The following is a 23,326-nucleotide window of genomic DNA, read 5'->3' as shown; positions in this document are numbered from 1 at the left end:
CCAATAGTATCGAGAAAGTGAGACATAATCAAAACAATGTCTTCCAAAGGAATCATCTAGATCAGTTTAATTCAAAGCAGAGAGGTCAGCTCAGAAGGTTATGGTGACTGTTTGGGGGTACGCTGAAGGTTTAATCTTATAGATTTTCTTAAAGGACACAGGATGATTAGGGGGACTTACAAAAAAATAAGTTAAATTGAGCAAAAGGCCAGGGAAGTTCCAATGAGGAATATTTCTCCACCATGTAATGTGTTTGCTCTTTCTTCCAGGGTGGCAAGGGCTGTACTATGATAATTTCATTGTGCAACCTTATCTCATTCAACATACAACCCTGATTTTGCCACTGTAGACTTCCTTTAGTTCCTAAAACTCAGCTAACATTGAAAAGGAACACGATTTGAGTCCCTTCCAAAACTGCCATTTTTGACATAGTGTCAATCAAACCAAGCAAAACTCACTGCCATTGAGTCCATGACAACACACAGCAACCCTACAGGACAGGATCTAACTGTCCCTGTGAAATTCCAAGATAGTAACTCTTTATAGAGAGGCTGACAAGACACATAGCGTTATGCCCTGGGAGATGGAGAAGCCTCACAGAGACCCCTGTCAGTGCTGAGATGCTTACAACGCCATGGGATCCACAGACTTTCTAGCCATTGGCCTGTGCTCATATTGTATTCAGCATCATTGCATGTGTTTCATGAGTCTGAAGAGGACTTTATTGATTGGTATCAAACATATGGGCTAATATCGGACTTATGGGCTTGGACTGAACTGAGTTGGGATGCTTTCTTAAATGAACAATTACCTTTTATATAAAACTCTCTTATACCCAAATGAATTCCTATGAATTTGTTTCTCTAATCTAGCCCAACTAACATATTTATAGAACATGTTCAGTGTGGGGAGGAGGGTTAAGAGAAGTGTCATACTATGTTTTGTGCAAGAAAGGGGAGGTAGAATTGGATGATGCATATCAATTTGCATACATAAATTGCCTGTAGACGGATGAAGGATAAAGCACAATGACAAGATGGAGGCAAGATTTTAGACTCTCTTCTGCTACATAGCAATTTATATTGAAAATGTGGAAGCATTTTACTTATTGCAAATTAACCAAACAAAGAGATAAAACTTATCTCTAAACTTTAGGGAGACAATGAAACAAAGAAATCAAATCAATGAGGCAACATAACTGACCCCACAGGAAAAGAAATTACTTCAGGTCCCTTTAAAACACAGCACTTTGATGACCTCACTAGCAGAAATTATTCAAGCTGCAAAAAGAAGAGGAAATCTTAAATTGAATTCAGTAGTCTGAAGAATCAAGTTGTTAGGTACCACTGAGTCAGTTCCAACTCATAGCAACCCTATGTCAATCTTCAGCACACTTTGCACTACCAACCATATTTTCAGTGATCTCATGAGACCCCCTCTTCCCTGGAAATCTGAATTTGGAATATCAGCTTGAACTCGTAAATTTTCTTCCTTCAAAATAAATGTTGATTTCCTAAATCTTCCACTACAAAGAATACCCATGACAACTTAATAAAACTGAGCACAGCCAGAGGAATTGGAATTCCTTACAGAGAGGGTTTATTCTACATTTGGGTTTGGAATTGTAGGTGATGAGTCTGAAACATCTGGTTAAGTGAGAAATCAAGGGAGATGTCATGACAAATAGGTTTCTGAAAAGAGGATGCTCCTTAGAAGCAAAGATGGCCAGATCACCTCACAAACCTTGGTTGTAGATCACCTCACACACTTTGGTTATCAGGAGAGACGAGTCCCTAGAGAAAAGTATCAAACTTCAAAGATCCTCACCAAGATAAACCGACACAGTGTTTGCAACCAGAATTTCAAGCAGAAATTAGATTGTGACAATGGTGCAGGGCTGGGTAGTGTTTTGTTCTGTTGCACACAGCACCCTATGATCAGAACGGACTCAACAGCACCTAACAACAACACCATGATAGGGTCAATCCTAGGTGATACAAAGGATCAATGTCATCCGTTGCTAATTGAAAGGTTGGAGGTCTGAGTCCATCCAGGTGTGCCTCAGGAGAAAGGACAGGGATTCAAGTTCCAAAAAACAACCACGTAAAACTCTATGGAGCAGAGCTCTACTCTGACATAGGGACTCATGAGTCAGAGCCCACCCAATGGGAACTCATAACAATCACTGAACGCTTACTGTTCCTTACACGAGGTCTGCTCACCCTCACAACCCACTTGGGAGACAAGTTCTCAGATTGAGTTCTTCATTTCACAGAGATCACAGAGCTTCTTATTGTCAGAGCTTGAATTTGCAGTCAGGCAGCCTGACCCTCAGGCACAGGCGATCACCCACTCAGCTCTACTGGGTGTCACGGCCTGAAGTGGACTAAGATTGCCCCCTACATGCACCTCACATGCAGGAGGCAGAGGCCCCCCGCTGACTGCTACACAGTGGACTAGAGAGCATTGCAGACCTGCCCCAGAGCAGTTTGTCTCATTTCAGAGAGACAGGGCTGGGGCAGTAAAGGACAATGATTCAAGTCAGCTTCAGGTCTCCTCTGGAACTCCAGGGTCTGCCAATCCCCACTCCAGAGTAACGGAGATGCAAGCAAGCCCATGCCTAGGACTACCTTCACCAGACTGCTTGCAAGGCTTACAGTTTATTTCTGGATTCTCATGTCATTTTTCTCAGAGAAAAAATCCTTCCCAACCAAGATAGCTCTGAATCGGGACATTTTCCCCCAGAAGATTAAGTATTTTCCTCCAATTCAAGTCACATATGTTTCCCAGATAGCCTCTGGTGTTTATGCCATTCTCACTTTTTCAGTTATCCAAACAAGAATGCTAAAACATCACATTTTCTGCATACATATTGAGCCTGATCCCCTTGTCCCACGTTTTTCCCCTTCCCACCACAGCCAAGCCAAAGTTCCTAAAGCAATTATTGAAGGGGAACCAGGATGTACAGGAGCTTATTGTGATTTGGTGTCATCGAATGGCTTATGACCACTGTGACCTTATGCACAACAGAACAAAATATTGCCCTGTCCTATGTCATACTCAAAATGTATCATCCCTATGCTTGAGCATGATGTTGCAGCTCCTGTATCAATTCAGCTCCTTGGGAGCCTGCCTCTTTTTTGTTGCCTCTCTCCTTTAACAAATATGATGTCCTTCTCCAGGGACTCGTCTCTCCTCACATGTCCAAAGTATGTCGGACAGAGTCTCGACATCTTTGTCTCTCAGAAACACTTTGGATGTACTTTTCCCAAGACACATCAGTTTGTCCTCATAGCAGTAGATCTGCTGTAATTTTTGCCAGATTTACCCCTCAGGGTCTCACATTTTCTGATGCTTTTTGAAATTGTAGTGCTTTTACTTTCAATTTTCCATTTTTATTGCTAAAACATGAATGTACAATTGGTTTTTGCATATTGATTGTGTATCATACAGCCTTGCTAAATCCAATGATTACTTTTAGACACTATTTTCAACATAGACTTTAATGTAGTCTATAAATAAAGATAGTTTCACTTAATCTTTCCAATATAAATGTTTGCTTGTGTGTTTGGTTCCACAGATTACAATTGAGAGAACGAACTTTAGATGCATTCCTTTCATTGGTAGTAGTTCTTTTCATGTAAACAGTGAGCACAACATCTGGAAAGTACATGTGCACTACTTTTGTCCTACTCTGGTAAAATCCACCCCAGAATACTTCTTCTACATTATACCTAACAGATTAAAAATGACACTTGAATAAATGCATCAAATGCATTCACTGAACTCCTGGGAGCTTTGTCAGCCTGGGTTACTGAAAAGAGTTGGACATGGGGAAAAGGCAGTAGTAGGAAGGGAATGTGAATTGTCTTTCAGGAATGTGAAGGAAAAATTTCAGAGGGGATGGTAATGATTCATATTTCCACAGAAACTTAAAGAAGGCCATATCCACTTGGGAATATTTTAAGTATGTACACCTCAGTATTGTTTCCTAGCAAAAAAATATGTGGTAGTATTTAGGAGACATCCAAAACACTGGCCAATAGTGGAGGCTGAAAGAAAACAGAATGGACCATTGAATGGGGGGGCCTGTGGGACCCAGACACAGGAAACACCCTAGCCCTATCATGACCAGTAGTAGAATTGAAATAGGAAGATGAGGAAGGGTGACAGATCAAGTTGGGAAGGCTCTGGAAGAGGTGTTAAGGAAGGATCCCTTTCTCAAACTAGAATATGTTGGTCTTCTTGCATTCTTGAGGTAGATAATTTATTGTGCCAATCTGGCCGATAAACATTTGTGGGGTTAATTGAAGGGTACAAGGATAAATGGTTCCCTGAGCCTCTCCTTTCTAGTTCTCAGGTCTCTTGCATTGTGATGATGGGACCAGGGTGCAGCTTGCCTTAGCCAGTTCCCTGCTTCAGCCGGCATGGCTCACTTCCTGGAAGACACCCCCAAGGAGAAGCTATCTGGCCCTACCTTGATGCAGTCCTGGGTGCTGGAGCAGCCATGTGTAGACCCCTGCCAGACTGAGATGCTTACACCTTCACCGATTCAGCTTTCCTCCTGCATTCGTCAGTATTGTGTGTGTGTTGAGAGATGGAGGAGGACTGTGCAGATTGGTGTCAGGCATATGGGCTAACGCTGGACTTGAGGGCTTGGGCAGCACTGGATTGGGATGTTTTCTTGATGTGCACTTAACCTTTATGTAAAACTCTCTCTTATACATGAGTTTCTGTGGATTTGTTTCTCTAAAGTACCCAGAATAACACAATTCTCTCCTGACAGAGGTGTCCATTAACTGCTCTCTAATGTCAAAACCCTTATAGACACTATTGGCTGAGGGAAAATGTCATGTTGAAAATGCAACAAAATGTCATGTTGACCAAACAAACCTGAGGGGTGTGGCTCTCCATTGTTCAAGGGCGGGGCTTAGGTATAAAGCTCTAGAGCCCTGGGGAGACCCCTCAGAGGCTTAAGGGTAGCTGAGGAGACCGGCTCAGCTATGGAGCAGACAAGCACAAGTTCTCATCCATCAGAACACTCCACCGCACAAAAGATGAACGAGAAGAGGGACTGTTGTCAACAGAAGTGCAGGAAGAGGGAGCAGGTAAGACGGTAGATCCAGTATCCTTCACTCTTCCCACCAAGACTCCCTCTGTTCTTTTCTGGCCCATCTCTCCCTCTCACCGAACACCCCTCCTCCTGAAACCTCCCTTGCTCATCCACCCTATCACTTCTTTTCTCTAAATTAATGTCCTTCGGGGTCACTGTGTTTGCCAAACAGGTGCGGAGTTTAGAGAGGGAGGTGAGAGGTAACATTAGAAAGACCTCAAGAAAAAAGTCCTCTCAAAGGGATGGATCGAAGAAGGGAAGAAAGCGGCCCATCCGTGTGACTGGTTACAAGAGACAGAAGAGGATTCCAATCAAGACAGGAAAAGACACTAAGCTGGAAGTAAACTCTTCCGCATCTGGCAATGGCCAGGGCGGGAAGTAATTCCAGAATAAATCAGAGCTCAGCTTTGGCCACTGAAAAATGGTCACGTTTATGTCTGTGTGGGTATGTGTGTATTTTCTGATGGTGTGTGGGGAGGGAAGAAATGAGGAAGGGGGCGTGTGGAGACAGGGAGGTGGGATCCCTGCAGGGCTTCCTTCTTCTTCCCTCAGTGCTGAGGAAAAGGCACTTGGCTCAGTCTCCTCCAGCACACAGCCCATCCATGGAGATGGAGCCCCCCTTTGCCTTTCAAGGGCCTGGCAGCTGTTGCTGGTTGAGCTGCTCTAGAGAGGTTTTTGCCAAACTCATATAAGTGCTGATAGATAATAATGGCACAGGTGGAGCCCCCTTCATGATCCCAGTCGGGACTCCTGCAAAGAGCCCCTTGGTGCCAGACTCCTCCAGGATTCTCCTCCTCCTCTTCTTCTGCAGCAGCTGCCAGGTGGTGTCCACCCGTGGTGGCTTCATTCCCAGAGCCTCCATTATGCCCAGGGTGACAGACCAGCCCCTGAATCTTCACCACATTGAAGGGCAGGGCCTACGTTGCTGCCATCATTCCAGAGAGGCCACCAGCCACAAAGCCTATGTCCACAGGTGGATGTCTGTTCCTTTGGCCTGGGCCCACTCAACTACATCTTTATCACCTCATAGTTGAACCAATACAGGTTCTGAGAAGGGCAGGTACAGCAGGGCCACGGGCCCCAAGTCCAGCCACAGAGGGAGTGCCAGCCACTACGAACCACTGGGGCCTGCACAGAAGTGCCCAACCTGCTGCACCTGTAATTCGTCCTCACCAGCTCCAAGATGTTGCACACTGTCAGCGTGCCCAAGCATGCCAGAGTGTCAGCCTCCATGGAGGCATCGAGGTCAGAGCTCAGGGCTCAGCCACAGAGGGAGGTTTTGAGTTGGTCATAATTGGTGAAGTCAATGTCAGTGGTTGGCACCATCATCACCAGGGTGGCTGGAAGGCCCATCACAGGGTACTGGTGACTTTGGGCATCCATGGTGTCCCTCAAAATCACGTGGGATCCTGAAACTAGGGGACACACCACACACCATGTGGGCACCGGGCCTGGGCTCCCAGGGTACCATTGAAGTACAGGAGACACATGGGAAATTTGGTGTAGAAGACGCTCCAGAGTCTAAAGGGTGTTTTTAGTTCAGTGACTACTGAGGGGCCCTGGGATTGCAAACACACCTTCACAATGTCCAGGGGCATCTTGAAGGGAGAGTTGACCACTGCTCCAGCGCCCGAGACCACCATTTGTTGAAGAGGGCTAATGTCCCCCAGGTTCTGGATAGCAATCCTATAGTCTCCATCCTGACTCTAGGCTGGTGCTTGTGGTGCTCGCCATCCAGAATAGGGCAGGCCAATAAGGTCTCCAAAGCTGGCTGGTGCAGGCAGATCCATGTGCTCAATGTTCTATTGTTTGTTTGATCCTCTGTCCCAAACCCAACTCACTGCCATTGATTTGATGCCAGCTCAGAGCAACTAACACAGGACAGGGTAGACCATTCCTTGTGAATGTAGCTCTTTAGAGGCGTAGACAGCCTGGTCTCTCTCCTGATAGAGAGAGATCTTCACAAAGCAAAATTCACAAGGCAGATGATCTTTTCAAGTTAAGGAAAGCTATTGCTTGGTTTTAAAACTTCATGGCATATTTTGTTTAAATATTTAAATATTATATTGAGGAAATCATTTCAGAGGTTCATTCAGGCTCCATGGCTTCAGAAATTGTGAATTTCATGAGATTTTGAAACTTCATTCTTTAATTTCCTTCTTTTGATCAGAATATTCAGTAAAGGCAGGCAAGCCCTGTGCAACTGTTCTGGTTTCATGGTCAAGAAGGCAGCTGCTCACGAGGCAATTAGGCACACATTCAAACTTCCTGGCCTTTGTTGTCTTATTTAACAAACAACATTGATCATTGAACAATTTTTGTATATTTTTCTTATATACCCTTAATTGTGCATGTTGTTTGTGGATAATTTCCTCCTTGGGTACCCAATCTTTTCATTCTCTCTGCAGAGTTCTTTCCAATACAAAATTTTTCATCTTTATCCAATTAAATTAATCAATTTTGCATGTGTGTGAATTAGGCTTTGTTGTCAAGTCTAGAAACTGTTTGCCAACAATTTTACTCCTTGTCATTTTCTAAGAGTTATGTAGAAATTCATTGTGATCTGATTTCAATTAATTTACCCATTGACTTAGTTGAGGTTGATGTTAATTTTTTTCCCTATGGATGTCCAATTATTACATTACCATTTGTTGAAAAGGATGTTCTTCCCATGGACTGCTATGTCTCCCATGTTGAAAAAAGGTGAACATATTTGCATTGGTCAAATTATGAGACCTTTATTCTGTTCTATATTGGTATATGTACATAGCCAACGTAAACATTGGCCAGAGAGATTCCTCCATGTTTTTCTATTGCAAAATTGTGCCAGCCATTGTAAACCTTGTCAGTTTTCACATACATTTCAGTATAAGCGTGTCCATATCTATAAAAATTACTTGCTGAGATTTTGACAAACATTGCTTTAAAGCATTAGATTTTTTTTTAAGGGGCGGTGACTTGACATCTTTGCTATGCTGAGTGAGATAGTTAGTTTAGTGTGCCAACCTGGCAAATAAACACAGGTGGGGTTAATTGAAGGGCATGGCAATAAATGGCTCGGTGAGCCTTGTCTTTCTAGTTCTCAGTCTATTGCGTTCTGATTGTTGGACCAGCGTGCAGCTGCCTTAGCCAGTTCCCTGCTTCAGCCAGCAAGGGTCACTTCCTGCAGTACATTCCTGAGGAGAAGCCACCTGGACCTACCCTGATGTAGCCCTGGGTGCTGGAGCAGCCATATGGCAACCCCTGCCAGCCCTGAGATGCTTACATGTTCTCTGATTCCGCTTTCCTCTTGTAGTCGGCAGTATTGTGTGAGTGTTGTGAGAGGGAGGAGGATTGTGTAGATTGATGTCAGACATAGAGGCTAATGTTGGACTTGTGGTCTTGGGCAGCACTGCTTTGGGATGTTTCCTTGATGTGCACTTAACCTTTACATACAGCTCTCTCTTATACATGAGTTTCTGTGGGTTTGTTTCTCTAAAGTATCCAGACTAACACACTGAGTGTTTTAATCCATTAGAATGGCATGTTTCTCCATTCATTTAGGACATAAACTTCTTCATGTAGGATTCTTTTTTTACATTAGCATATAATAATATATATCCTATTCATGTTTTGCCAAGTTTATAGCTGATTCATTTTCTTTGGAACAATTGGAAATTATATTGTGCTTTCAATTTCCACATATTTGTTGTTTTTTGAATCCTGCAGCTTGGCCAAAACCACTTATTAATTCTAGCTTTATTTTCAGATCTCTTGGAATTTTCTATGTAGACAATCATTTTGCTCATGAATAGGGGTAGTTTAATAAGAGGACTTAAAAATGTTCATGGAAAATAGAATTAAAATGTCAGGAATTTTCCCACCACCTTGTATTGTATTTATTTTTAGTAATCTGTTTATAGGAATCTCTTACATATCGCATAACATTCTATAGTTCAATCACATAAATCAATATTGTACAGCTGCTGTCACAATCATTTTCAAAACATTTGCTTTCTTCTTGAGCTCCTTGATATCAGCTCTCCTTTATTCCCTCCCTCCCACACCCTACTCCTCAGGACACATTATAGATATAATATATTTGTGGTATCTTACCTTATCCAGTACATCCTTTCACATAAATTCTGTTGTTTTCTCCCCTTGAGTGGGTTTATACAGTCACCACTGCTATCAGCTCCCCCTCCCTCCCTTCCTCCACCTCCTCATCCCTACCCTCAGGGAATCACTACTCCTGTTACTGTTTCTGGTGGGTTATCTGTGTTGCCTTTCATGCACTAAATAATCTTAATTACACAAATAAACATATGCAGATCTAACAAGATTAATGGGGTAAAACAAAGACCACAATAGTAAGAGGTGGAAATAGTAAAGATCTAGACATTAGTTATGTATTTCATCAGTGGTGCACATCACCTGGGATGTATCATCACTTCCATTTTGCTCTTCTGTGAGGGACTGTCCAATGATCTTACAGGTGGGTTTTTTCCATGCTCCTACATGTTAATTTGACTGCTTATTTGTGAACTTCTGATACCTATTCCTGTTGACACCCCAGGATCACACAGGCTGGTGATTTTCATCCATGTGGGCTTTATTGAATCCTTGCTAGATGTTCACTTGCTTAACTTCAAGTCTTTATGGCTCCAGACAATATAATTTTTAATAGCTGATCACCATCAGCTTTCTTCATCACATTTGTTTTTACACCCATTTTGTCTCCACCAATTGCGTTGGGAAGGTAAATATACAATGCCACATTATTAGAAGAAACTGTTGTTGAACTTGGGTAAGTCTTAAGTAGAGGGGCAAAGATTATCTGATTCCTTGTTGTATTTTCATATATATATTTATATTTATATATACATATAAACGAGTACACTATATTTATATATTTAAATATATACTACCTACATATATCTCTATTTTTCTTCCTTTTCTTTTTTCTTTCCTCCTGTCCTACTATTATGTTTAGCCTTCATTCAACTCTCAGTAATTCCTTACATATAAATCGATAGATCAAAGACAACCAAAAAAAGCTACACACCCTTTACCATCATTTTTAGAACCCTTATTATTCCCTTGTCATAATTATTGGCTAACCATTCACCTACCCTCATCTCCTCCACTCCAATGTCCCCCCATTACCATTGGTCCTGTCACTGTCTCTTTGGAATTGCCTATCTTGCCTATTTTCTATAGATAAACACCAAAGCAAAGAAATTGGAAAGACCATCCAATAGTCTCAAGTCTAAGAAGGAACCTGACTTAGAATTGATGGATATATCTCTGTTAATTAGTTTGAAGGCCATGCTACAATCCACAGCATGCATTTTTAGTCCAGTCCTTGTTACTTTCAGCTTTCAGGGTTATATATCCCAGGACCCACTTACATAACAACACACATACCCTTTCAGTTTTCAACATCTGCGTCTGAAATCTGCACATCCTAAAGTTCCCGATCGGTAATCCTGTATTCAGAGGTTCAGTGGTCTAGGGCACTGGGTCTCAACCTTACCAATAATGCCTCGACCCTTTAATACAGTTCCTTATGTTGTGGTGACCTCCAACCATAAAATTAGTATTGTTTCTACTTTATAAGTGTAATTTTGCTACTGTTATGATTGGGTTACCCTTGTGAAAGGGTCATTTGACCCCCAATAGGGTGGTGTCCCACAGGTTGAGAACCGCTGGTCTAGAGCCTCATTCCATCACTCCTTGTGAGTAACCCCAACCCGTCCAAATGAGCTGTCAAGTGCTGCCCACAAGTCAAAAGACTACAACCGGGATTCCTTAGATACTTGTGGACCACCTCCAAGGAGAAAGAGAAAAGGATCCCAGACCCTCATGAGTAGGCCTTGACCACAAGGAGGCAAACTCAGGTTGTGACCTGACTGACAGGTTAAACTCCACCCCCTCACTTGTAATACCCTCAAGTTGGCATGAGATGATATAAATGACACAATATATAAGTTATGTATCATACAATTCATTGGTTTAAATATATTAATAAGTATTGTGCAATCATCACCACAATCAAATTTAGAACATGTTCCTTATCTTTGTCCACATTATTAGCTCCCCGTTTTCCCCAAAGCTCCCTAGACAAAGCGCAAAAAAACTGACAGGCAGGGTCTAGAGGAATTGTAAAGTAAGCATCTTTTAGGTCAAGTACGGTAAAGTGGGTGGTATTAGGAGGAACATGGGACAGAAGAGTTTAAGGGTTAGGGACTATGGGGTGGATGGGAACTAAGGCTTCATTGATGAGGCCCTAAGTTCTGCACTAGGTGGTAGGACCCTTCTGCCTTCTTGATGGGCAAGGTAGGGGTTGTTGCATGGGGAGTGTGCAAGCGTAATGAGTTGGTTGGTTAGGAGGCACTGGATGATAGGTTTCAGGCCTGTGCAGTGAGTGGGGGCGATTGGAAACTGGGGACATGAAGGGAAGGTTTTAAAGGCAGATAGAAACAGGCTGGCGATGTTCTGGGACAACCGGTCAGGAAGTGTTCCACACTTCTGGGTTTATGTAGTGGAGGAGGGTGCGGGTGGAAATTTAGTGGCCGAAAGCGTTAGCAAAACAGATATGGGGAGGAAGAAGTGAGCAGCTAGGGGATCCACTGAAGACTAACTCCTAGTTTGGAAATGAGATCCCTACCGAATATGGGCGCAGGACAGAAAGCATTATTAAGAAGGAGTGAGAAAGAGGGGAGTGCTCTATATCTAGGAACAAAGGAGGGGTCGCTAATGTCTTTGAGGGCTTGCCATCTCTACCACGACTGTGACGGGGAAGGGGAAGTAGGTCCCAAGAAGGAAGGAAGCACGAAGAAGGCAGCTCCCACGTCCACTAAAAAAGGAGACTGCTTCGCCCGCTACCGCGATTGTCACCCGTGGCTCAGCGAGGGTTCTTGGGATCGTTGAGCCTGGGTGTCCAATCATCGTCGGAGGTCAGGTTCTGAGGGACAGTCCCCCCACGGCTAGGCGCCGAGGGCCAGTCACTTCTCCAGTGACCCTGCTGACCACAAGGCTTGCTGGGTGGTTGCTGCTGCAGGCAGTGTTTAGCTCAGTGCCCTTCCTGGCCACATTTAAAGCATGGTCCAGGTGGTGGACGGTTAAAGGCACAGTCGTTGTTGTTGCTTCCTGCTGCCTTTGGAACCCTCCCTCCAGCTGCCTTTCAAGCGGCAACCAAAGCATGAGTGTGCCAGTTAGCCTGTTGGCGGGCTTGGGACTTACATGCCTCCTCAGCCTGTTCCTCTCAGGCGTTAAAAACCTTAAATGTCATATTTACCAGGTCACGAATGGGAGTCTGAGGGCCCTCCTCAGCTTTCTTAATTTCCTTTTAGCATCAGTGGCTTACTGTGTTTTGAAGTGAGTGGCTCCCGCTGGCGAGGTGGGGTTTAGTGTACTGGGTTGAGGCTTCCATCCAGTGGGAGAGGAAAGCTGCAGGGTTTATACTCAGCTGTTGAGTAATTTCTCGCAGCTTGTCAAAATTAACTGCCTTGTGGGAGGTGGCTTGCAAGCCAGCCAGCAAACATCTTATCACGTGTTTTCGGCTAGCTCTGCCTTCCCGTCCAGCTTGGGTATCTGTCTGATAAATCCAATCCAGCTCTGCCCTGGGAACTGCCTAGGGGCCTACGGGCATGGGGGTATCCGTGAGATGGCCCTGGTCTGCGTGCTGTTGGGCGGCTGTGAAAACCCGCTCCCGCTCATCAGGGGTGAGGGGAGAAGAGAGGACTATATGGAGATATTGCCAAGTTACGTCATAGGCTTGGGTGAGGCATCAGAACTCTTTGATATAAGTCGTGGGATCATTAGAAAAGGTCCCCAAACGTTTTTCTATTTGGGGGGATCTGTGAGGGAGAAGGGCTCATGGACCCTGATGGGGCCTTCCACCTCAGCCATTTCATGGAGTGAGCAAACGTGGTGCAACCTGCTGTGGAAAGCAACAGGGGAGAATAGGGGGACATGAGAGGGTTGAGAAAGCTGATGTTGAGGGAGCTGAGGTCAAGGTTGATGAGTTGGGGTAGTGAGCGGGCTGGGGCCAAGGGAGTTGTGAAGACTGTGCAGGGGCTGGAGTAGGCTCTGGGTTTACAGGAGACTGTAGGGAGTAGGGTGAAGGACTGGTAGGAGGGAACCACAACACCTCCAGGGAGTCAGAAGGGGCCAGGTTGGTTTGTGCAGCGGCGGCAGAGCTAACAGGAGTCTGGAAGAGGTGACTGAGCCAGAAGGACTTGGGCTGGGTGGCAGGAGGCACACAAAGAAGGACTAGAGCGGAGGAAGAACACCTGAACGTACGAACCTCAGACCATTTTTGGGTTTTTTGACAGAAGTTGTCAAAGTCGCAGAGAATATTGAAATCGAAAGTACTGTTTTCTGGCCAGCGCGACCCATTGTCCAATTTGTATTGTGGCTACACTTGGTTACAGAAAAAGTGCAGACACTTGGGGCGAATGTCTGGAGCCAGGGCCAGTGTAGGGAGATTGGCTAGCAGGCATCTGAGGGGGCTGTCCCTGGGAGACCTAAAAAGGGTGCTTCCCATGGGGTCTTAAACTGCATGGGGTATGGGCAAAGGAGAAGGATGTCTCCCGTCAGTCAGGAGGTGGCCAGGTAACCCTGAGAGGCATCCAGGTCAGACCTAGGGGCCCAGGGGGAGAGTCCTGGACTCTTGTACAGGAAGGTTTCCTGGGGCAGGCCTGAGGCTTTAACTGGCAGACAGGGACCTCAGATCAGTGAAGACACCATGGGGAGCTGAGGAGGGGAGGCACCTGGCTTTGCGGCTGATGAATTTAGGGCAGTCTGAGGCCTTTTGTTCAGGGTCAGGAAAGGAGAGTGGAATATTTTAGGGAAAACACTGAAGACCTGCAAATACCAGTCGTACAAACAAGTAAGCGAAGCTCAAACTCACCCGCTGCACTCTGGTCCAGTTGAAAGGTGCGGTGACCGCCAGGCCCAGTGCCAACAGTCCAGACAAGTGCTTGCATAGACAGGCCTTAGAGGTCTGTGGAGTCGTAGGTCGGGTCTGTGCACCGGCCAGAGAGAGGTCCGGGGCAGCACAGAGGCCTCTCCTGCAGGTCCCGGGTCTTTCTGCACCAAGATGAGAGACTGGAGACGGAGGCACAGAAGGAGATGAGGCTTAGGAATAAGAAGTATAGCGAGGCTTTATTAATGCGAGGGAAACTCCACAACCTAATCAGTTAGGTCAGGGAAGCCACAGTTGGTTGGTGAGGCGGTGAGAGTTATATAGGGTCTGAGCTAAGGAAGTATATGTTAACAGAAGGGAGAATCTTTATTACTTTATTGTTTGCAGATGCAGGAACTTAAGGGAGGTCATCTTGTTGTTTGCAGATCTGCTCTTCGAAGTGTTGGGGGAAGGAGCTATGCAGAACTTCCTGGGAAGGTAAATAGCTTGCTGGGGCAGGAGTTGCATAGTTCAATAGATCATCCATCTTCCCGAGAGGCTGAGAATTGGGGCTGTGAAGTTTCATCTTCCTCAGGAGCCAGAGAGGAGGTGGGGGCTGCCCGACTGAGACCCGGCCCAAACAATATATAATTTCTAGACATTAATGGAATCACACTTACACCTAACATCATATGTCTATCATACATATAAATGAAAACACAAAGAATCTAATTTTTCTGGTACATCATACATGAACAAAGGACAGATATTCAATAAGCACATATAAAGAAGATAAACTATCACAAACGCCGCTTTTGCAACTGATCATGTGGTTGTAACTGATAAGTAGAACTACCCTCTTCTACTACCCATTCTGTATTACCTTAGGCCTTGGCCAGCACTTCAGCTGGCCATGGTTGTTTTCCTGGTTGAGTGACCCAGACTTTCATTCCTGAGGGGTGTGGGTCATTAGCTATCCTGTCGGGATTGGGTGGCTGTAGTTTACCATTTGCTTTAATCACAGGGCATGGTATTACTAAGAGATGGCCTACGGGATCTCCTAGATTCCAGACATACTCCTCTTTACCTCCAGTATGTAGCACCAGTGCAATTTCTCCTTGGGAAACAGGATAAATCACACCACATAATACAGTGAAATGCTTTCTGATGTGTTGATCTACAGGTATAAGAAGACCAAAGTGCCCAGGGGGCATTCTCAGCTGCCAGTTCAGTGGAATCAGTGCTGTGTTTCCAGGTGGGGGAGTTCCTTCCTTTGGGACAAGGACCTCCAAACATGAAGAGCATAGATAGGGTTACTGGGACAGGAAGAAGAAATGCTGCCAGTGGGTCACTAGGAGTAATAGTGAGTGGTACCATGCCAGCTTCCATGCTTTGGTTCCTGGACCCATGAATCCTGGCTATGGGAGACACAGCACCATATAATGGCCACCGGTTTAGAGGGTATAAAAACTCCTGGAGAACATTGCCCCATCCCCGTGAGTTGTTGCCACCTAGGGGGCAACTCCATCGTTATATCAAGCCAGATGCTTCAGGATGATGAAAAATATGATATGACCAGTGGATTCTATTGGCATGAGCTCATTGCTACATTCATTTGCTGTGAAGTGGCCTCCTTGATATGAAGCAATGCTTTGTGGGATGCAATGCTTGTAGATAAGGTATTCTCTAAATCAATGAATGGTAGTTTTGGCAGAAGAATTGCGTGCAGAGAAGGGAAATCCATGTCCAGAGTAGGTGCCTATTCCAGGAGGAACAAAATGCGGCCCCCTCCATGATGGAAGTGGTCCTATGCAATCAACATGTGACCAAGTTGCCAGTTGTACTCCTCGAAGAATGGTCGAATATCTTGGACAAAATATTGGCTTCTGCTGCTGGCTAATGGGACACTCAGCAGTGGCAGTGGCCAAACAGCCTTGGTGAGTGGGAGTCCATGTTGCTACACCCATGTATAAGCTCCATCCCTGCTACCATGTCCACTTTGTTTATGTCCTCATTGGGCAATGACAGGAGTGGTGGAGGAAGAGGAGGATTAGTCTCCACAGTGTGTGTCATCTTCCCTACTTGATTGTTAAAGTTCTCCTCTCCAGAGGTAACACTTTGGTAAGCAAACACATGAGACACAATTGTCTTTACTTCCTTAGCACATTCAGAGAGGTTTACTCACTTACCTATTTTCTATTCCTCCTTGTCACCAATTTTCCAATTATGTTACTTGCAATTTCCTGACCATCCAGCCAAGCCATTCACCTAAGCAATGCCCCTTTCTCCTTCCAGGGAATCCAAACGGCCAGGTGCCCAGCTCGAGCTTCTGCCCATTGGGAGAACTTCCCTTCACCACTGTCCTTGAGGGAGATCACAGAAAGGGGCCGTTGTGATGCTGCTATCCTCTTATGAGTAGCACCAACATATCGTGCATTGCTATCAGTAAACCAAGCATGAATTTTCTGTTCTTCAGTGAACATACCATCAGGAACTCCCAGGGTGCAGTATAGTACCAATGATACATACAATACTCCTCTGGTTCCTTGAGGCTTCCTCACCAGCCACCCATCACAACCACCACCACTATCAAAACTCCAGTCCTGCCTTCAACTTTGCAGTAGGCCAGAGCATGGACACTAATACAGAAAAGAGCTCATGACACATGGAATCCAGGTCACATAAACCTCTCAAGAACAGAAATAGGAGGAGCGTTACCAGGAGGGTAACGGGAAGGTGGGGAGACAAGGGGAGGGAGGGGGAACCGAGTGCAATGAATGAAATATAACTGTGTTATTCCAGGTAGACTAGAGAAACAAATTCACGCAGACACTTATAGTTCTATAAGAAAGAGGTTTATGTACAAGAACAGTTGAATATTAAGAAAACATCACAGCACACTCCAGATCAAGTCCATAGTCTGCTGTTAGCACATAAGACTAATATCAATCTATAATACCTCTACAGACTCAGGAAACACATGTAATGACACCAAGTGCAGGAAAATCACAGGCCAGTGGGTAGAGTCTTGTGGATCCAGTGGCAGGAGAAGCTTTTTGGTGCTGGCAGGTGTGTTCACGTGACTGATCCAGTTCCCAGAGCACAGGGTCTGTCAGCATAGTGCCCTCTGTCTTGTCATTAGAGTGTCTCTCAGGAAGTGAGCAGAGAGAGTGATTCCCCCATCTGCAAGGAAGAAATACTGGAATTCCCAAAATTCTCCGGAGAAGGCACTGTCCACACAGAGGCATCATTTGCTATGACCAATTGACAGACTAGACTTCACCCCTTAAATCTTAAATCTCTCAAACCCCATTTTGACACAGGATACTTAATTACCCCAAACACCACCACCCCTGGGAATAAGCAAGAGAAATTGTGAGGGAAGGGAGAGAGAGAGCTGTTGATGGTGTTAAGATACGAAAACAGTATTTGACAATTTATCAAGATATCATGAATGTCAGGGTGTTTTGGAAGGGGAGCAAATGCTAAGGAATCAAATTGAAAGTAAATGTTTATAAAATTACATTGACAACAAATGTACAAATATGCTTCATACAATTGATGTATGGATTGTTATAAGAGCTATAAATGCCCACAGTATAAAGATCTTAACAAAATAAAAAAAGAAAGAAAGCATCCCACTGCAGTCCACACGCAGAAAAAGAGGTTGCTGTGTCCATGGCATCCTATTGTATCTTTCAGGATTTGGAGGGCAGCTGGAGTATGTAGGAGTAGCTGTCTTTATAAAATTATGCTCTAAAGGAATACTAGAAATCACAAGATAGAAGAAAGAAGAGGAAGGAAGGTGCAAAAGGGTGATGGCTAAAGAGAGAGAGGGGAAATTTTAAAGAAAGAGAGCAGAAACGGGGAAATTAGAATTTTTACAAAAGATGGGAAGAGAAGACGATCATTTTAAAAAGCGACGAAAAACAGAAAAAACAAGGGAAAGGATTTGTTTAGATAGAGTCTTCTGTGGTCTCAGGAGCACAGACCTGGGCAGGGTCTGGCTGTGGTATTGAACCAATGAGGCCTGGGTCTAGTGCTAAGATGTGTGCGCACTCTCTTGGGCCTGGTTGGGGCATGACTCTAGACAGGATGGGCTGACAGTGTTGAATAAGTTCTGAGTGCCCTTCAAGTGGGCATGCTCCATTCTTCTGTTTCCTTCCTTGCTCTTGCACTCTCTCGGGTATGGAGGGTTCAATTCAATTAGTTTCCAAGCCAATTTCTGAGATCAGAAGTCACCTGGTCTTTTCTCAGACCAATTTTATCCTGATTATTGCAGAGGAGTGAGATAATTGGCAGCCATATCTGACTTCACTTGACTTCCTTATATGCTATGAGGTAGGAATCTGACATGCCTCCATGCTCCATCCTTCTTACCAATTCTGTCACCAACTTTTCCTCCCACAGCACTCGTGGGTCTATGCTGGGCTCAATATTTCTGTGTGATGTCCACAGAGAACTCACAGATATTATATACAATGGAGGGGTTTTTTAATTATGTTACCAATGAACTACAAGCAGGCATCAGCAAACAGTATGGACAGCCATTGGTCCACAGCAACACGTCTTCTCAGCCAGAAGCCAAGTCTCTCTCTGGTCCTCAGCCTGTCAGCTACATGGTCCCTTGGCTTTTGCCTCTATGGATCATTAGCCAGCCCACCTGACACTCCATGTCACAGTCCCTTAGCCTCTCACCAGATGAGGAGAAGGTAAGTCAGTCTCAGCTTGCTCCTCTGAGTCTCAGTGCTACTTAGTGCACCCAGTCTCAGTGGCCTCCTCCATTTAAGACAGACAGACAGACAGACATCATGGGCTTTCTCTTTCAACGGTCCTCAGATTTCTATGTTTCCCACATGGTTCTTATGCACTGAGGATGAAGGAATGCTTTTTGTCTTTTTCCTGACTGTACTTCCAAGGGAAATGGAAGACTGGATCTCAAGTCAGACCCTCTAGTAAAGTGGTCTTAAAGATGTCCCCAAGGAAACAAATGGTGTAACTTGATTCATATCCTCTACTAAAATCAGGATTTCCTTATTCCTGAAACAGAGAACTCCTTCCAACATGTGATCATAATCACAGGAACACAGTTCAGCATTATAATACATCATATAAGAATTATGGCTAAACTGGTCATATTAATTGACTACAGCATACAGAGACTTGCCTGTGTATTTTTAAAATTTATATAATTTTATTGAGGGCTTGCCGAACTCTAATCACTATCCATATATACATCCATTGTGTCAGCACATTTGTACATTTGTTGCCATCATCATTCTCAAAACATTTGTGTTCTACTTGAGCCCTTGGTATCAGCTCCAAATTTGTTTACCTCCCTCCCCGTCACCCCTTCCTCATGATTCCTTGATGATTTATAAATTAGTATTATTATTATATCACATCTTACACTACCACTACCTGATATCTCCCTTCACCCACTTTTCTTTAGTCCATCCCCCAGGGAAGATGTTATATGTAGAAATATAGAGAGCACCTCACCTGGTAACAACAAAGTATACATTTTTTCCACAACACTTAATACATAGCCTAAAAAACATTGCAAGCAAGGCAACAAAGTAAGCCTTACCCAATGCTATCACATGTAGATACTATCATTCATTTTCCCAGACCACAATTTTATAAAACTGAAAATCAACAATAGAAAGAAGGAACAAGAACATAAAGACAAACACATAGAGCCAGAATAACACACTATTTAAAAAAAAATGAGTAATAGACCAAATAAGGGATGAAATTAAGAAAGTCTGTGAAACAAACAAGGGTAATAGCACAATGTGCCCAAAGCTTTAGGAAACAGAAAAAGAAGTTATTAAAGGGCAATTTAGAGCAATCAGTGGATGATACAATTTTGCAAGAGCAAAGACTTCTCCATCGCAAATCCCTTTTTTCAACAACATAAACTCAGTTTCACAAGCAATGCTCTTGGAAGCAGTAGTTAAAAGATCAAAAGATCCTTCATTCGCATTGGGTACATCTGCTACAGCAAGACCTCTGTAGAGTATTGAAAAGCAAGGAGGTTATTTTGAAGACTAATGTGTGCCTGACGTAAGCCATGGTATTTTAAATCGCCTCACAGGCACGTGAAAGTGGATCATTGAATAATGAACAGCAAAGAAGAATCGCTTTAGTGGTGAAGAAGAACGCAGCAAGTTCCATGGATTGCTGAAAGAACAACCAAATCTGTCTTGGAAGATCCTTCCAGAGTGCTCCTTAGAGGCAAGGGCAGTGAACCTGCATCTCACATGCTTTGGCCATGTTATCAGGCAAGTCCCTGGAGAAGGACATCATTCTTGGAAAATTGGAGGGGCAGTGAAAGAGAGGAAGGCTCTCAACAAGATGGATTGACACAGTGGCTGCAACAATGGTCTCAAGCATAAAAAGAGTTGTGAAGATGGCACAAGACTGGGTAGAGCGTCGCTCTGTTGTAAATACAGCAGCTTCTCCTTGGAATCAATATGATGGCACCCAACAAGATCAATAGCAGCTGCTTTTGAAATAGAGGGTGTAAATAAATAAACTGGGAGAATTAGGAAGATGGTGGACCAGGTGAGCCGCACACTCTGAGGGCTCTTTTGAACAAGGTGGGTTCAGTGTCCAGGTAGGCGAGCAGAAGGAGTCTGGTGAGTGAAAGACCTCCCTGGGACAGCACTCCATCCCACCCCACACATTTGTCCTGATCCACACCACCTATTTTCCAGATGCAGTGATCCAGAATCTGATTCTTGGGAATTCTTGGCTCATCAGGTGGAGCGACCCCAGCACATGCTGCCAGTGCTGCCGCAATCAGTGATACCGCACTCCACTCCCAGATCAGGCCCCGCACGTGGCGTTGCTTGGCTGCTCTGCGGAGACATGCGCAGCTATGGCGCGACTCCCTACAGCAGCTGCCCCAACTCGTGGGATCCGACTAGGAGAGAAGATGCCCTTTGACGCAGTTCTCCTCTCCCCTCGTGACAGCAATCCGCCCTTGAGCTCTGGTCCCTCCCTGCATTCACACAGAGCCCCCATAACTGACCTGCAATCTACTGGTGGCTGGCTGGGCGACCTGCATGGTGGACGCTATACCCTCTTTGTTGCCACCAACTCTCCACTGTCAACCCTTTTGCTGCCCACTCCTGGCAGCTTCGCAATCTTGGGGCTGGGTCCCATCCTGCTTTACCCTCCACCCTGAGTTTCACCTGGGACCACTTCGGGCTGTACGCGCAGCCAAGACCAGTAAGGCAGCCTGCCCCTGGGGCGTTCCTCCCAGTGCAGTGTGTGCTGACACAACCTAGGCCCTGAGTCACTGACAGCGCAGGTGGCCCTAAGAGTGAGCCGTCCTGCCTACTAAGAAGGCGAATGACACGGCTTTCTGTTTCCAGCTGGAGCCGGCTTTGTCCACTCTGGTGCATTGCTGGGTATCCAGGGCCAGCAGCTCTGAGCACTAAGGCTGCCTGCCCCATCGGCATTCCTCCCGGTGCGGAGGGCTGGAGCTTTTGCCCTCTCTTTGCCGCTAGACCTGCTGCTGTTCATTTCAGACTTGAGCCCAAGTCATTTCAGAGCCCTGCAACATTCACAGGGCCAGTGGCTCAAAAGATAAGCGTCCTCGCTGATAAGGGATACTGTGAAGGTAGTTATCAGAGGAGCTTGCTATCATTAAATGCATACATGAAAAAAGGAGAGAGGCTTTTGACAGCCACATTAACACAAAAACTCCAACAACCGAACAGAGCAGAACAACAACCCCTCCAGAAGCAAGCGAAAAGAAATAATAACAATTAGGTGAGAGTTAAACTGGGAAAGCAAGAGAATGATGCAAAAGATAAATGCAGCTAAAAGCTGGTTCTATGAAAGGATCTACAAAATAGACAGACAACTGGTGAATCTAAACAAGGACAGAAAGGAGCAAACATCAATAGCCAGGATGAAGGAAGAAACGGGGGCAATTACAAGAGACCCCAATGAGACTAAAAGGATACTAACAAAGTACTATGAAAGTCTGTATTCTAATGAATTCAGAAACATGGAAGACATGAATAAATACTTGGAAAAATAGTCCCTCCCTAGATGATCTCAGAAAGATGTCAAGAACCTCAACAAACCCACAATGAAAGAAGAAATAGAGAGGGTCATCAAGAATCTATCAAGGAAAAAAGCCCCTGGGCCAGATGGCTTCACAGTAGGATTCTACCAAGCATTCATGTAAGCGCTAACACCGATCCTCCACAAAGTATTCCATAGCACAGAAAAGGATGGCAAACACTCATACTCATTCTATGTAGCCAGCACACCTTTGATACCCAAACAGTGCAAAAACCCACATGCATAGAGAATGACAAAAGGATATCTCTAATGAACATAGACGCAAAAATCCTTAACAAAATATTGTCCAATAGAATACAAATATATATAAAACATATCATTCACCATGACCAGGTAGGATTGATTCATACCAGGGATGCAGGAATGTTTTAACATCCGAAAGTCCATCAACATTATACACCAAATTGAGAAGAAAAAGGATAAAAACCATATGATAATATACATAGATGCAGAAAAAGCATTTGACAACATTCAAAAACCATTCCTAATTAAGACACTCATGAATATAAGATTGGAACGTAAATTCCTCAAGCTGATACAAGCTATCTATTAAAGGCCAACGGCCAACATCATAGTTAATAGAGAAAAGACAAAAAACAATCCCACTGAAAAAGGATACCAGACAAGGAAACCCTCTCTCCTCACTTCTATTCAATATCGTTCTGGAGGTTCTGGTTTACAACACAAGACAGCGGAAGGACATCAAAGGGATCCAAATAGGACAGGAGGAGGTGAAACTATCGTTATTTGCAGATGATATGATCCTGTACATTGAAAACCCCAAAAATTCCACAACAGCAGTGCTTACAGTGATAAAGGAATATGAAGGAGTGGCAGGATACAAGATCAACAAACCGAAGTCGGTAGCTTTTCTATACACATCGGAGAGGACCATGGAAAAGGAGATCAAGAAAGAAGTACTCTTCACAGTAGCTAAGAACAAACTGAAATACCTAGGAATATATTTAACAAAAAAAATAAAGGCCTATACAAGGAAAACTATAAGCCCCACTACAGGAAACCAAAAGCAACCTCCACAAATGGAAGAGCTTCCCTTGCTCCTGGAATGGAAGGCTTAACATAGTAAAGATGACAATATTACCTAAAGCGCTTTACAAGTTAGTTCAATGCTATTCTGATTCAAATGCCAAGAACCCTCTTCAAAGAATTGCAAAAACTGATCACCAATTTCAGATGGAGAGGGAAGTAACCTAGAA

At 44.4% G+C, this 23,326-nt stretch overlaps 1 pseudogene; it reads right to left on the bottom strand.

The window, feature by feature from the left end:
• Positions 1–5,741: 5,741 nt before the first annotated feature.
• Positions 5,742–21,469, bottom strand: LOC142433276 (mitochondrial glutathione transporter SLC25A39 pseudogene; annotated as a pseudogene).
• Between the last annotated feature and the right edge of the window lie 1,857 nt (positions 21,470–23,326).

This window comes from Tenrec ecaudatus, chromosome X, assembly GCF_050624435.1.
Source record: "Tenrec ecaudatus isolate mTenEca1 chromosome X, mTenEca1.hap1, whole genome shotgun sequence".
In the NCBI taxonomy this organism is placed as follows: domain Eukaryota; kingdom Metazoa; phylum Chordata; class Mammalia; order Afrosoricida; family Tenrecidae; genus Tenrec; species Tenrec ecaudatus.
This window is presented reverse-complemented; position numbering and strand designations above follow the sequence as displayed.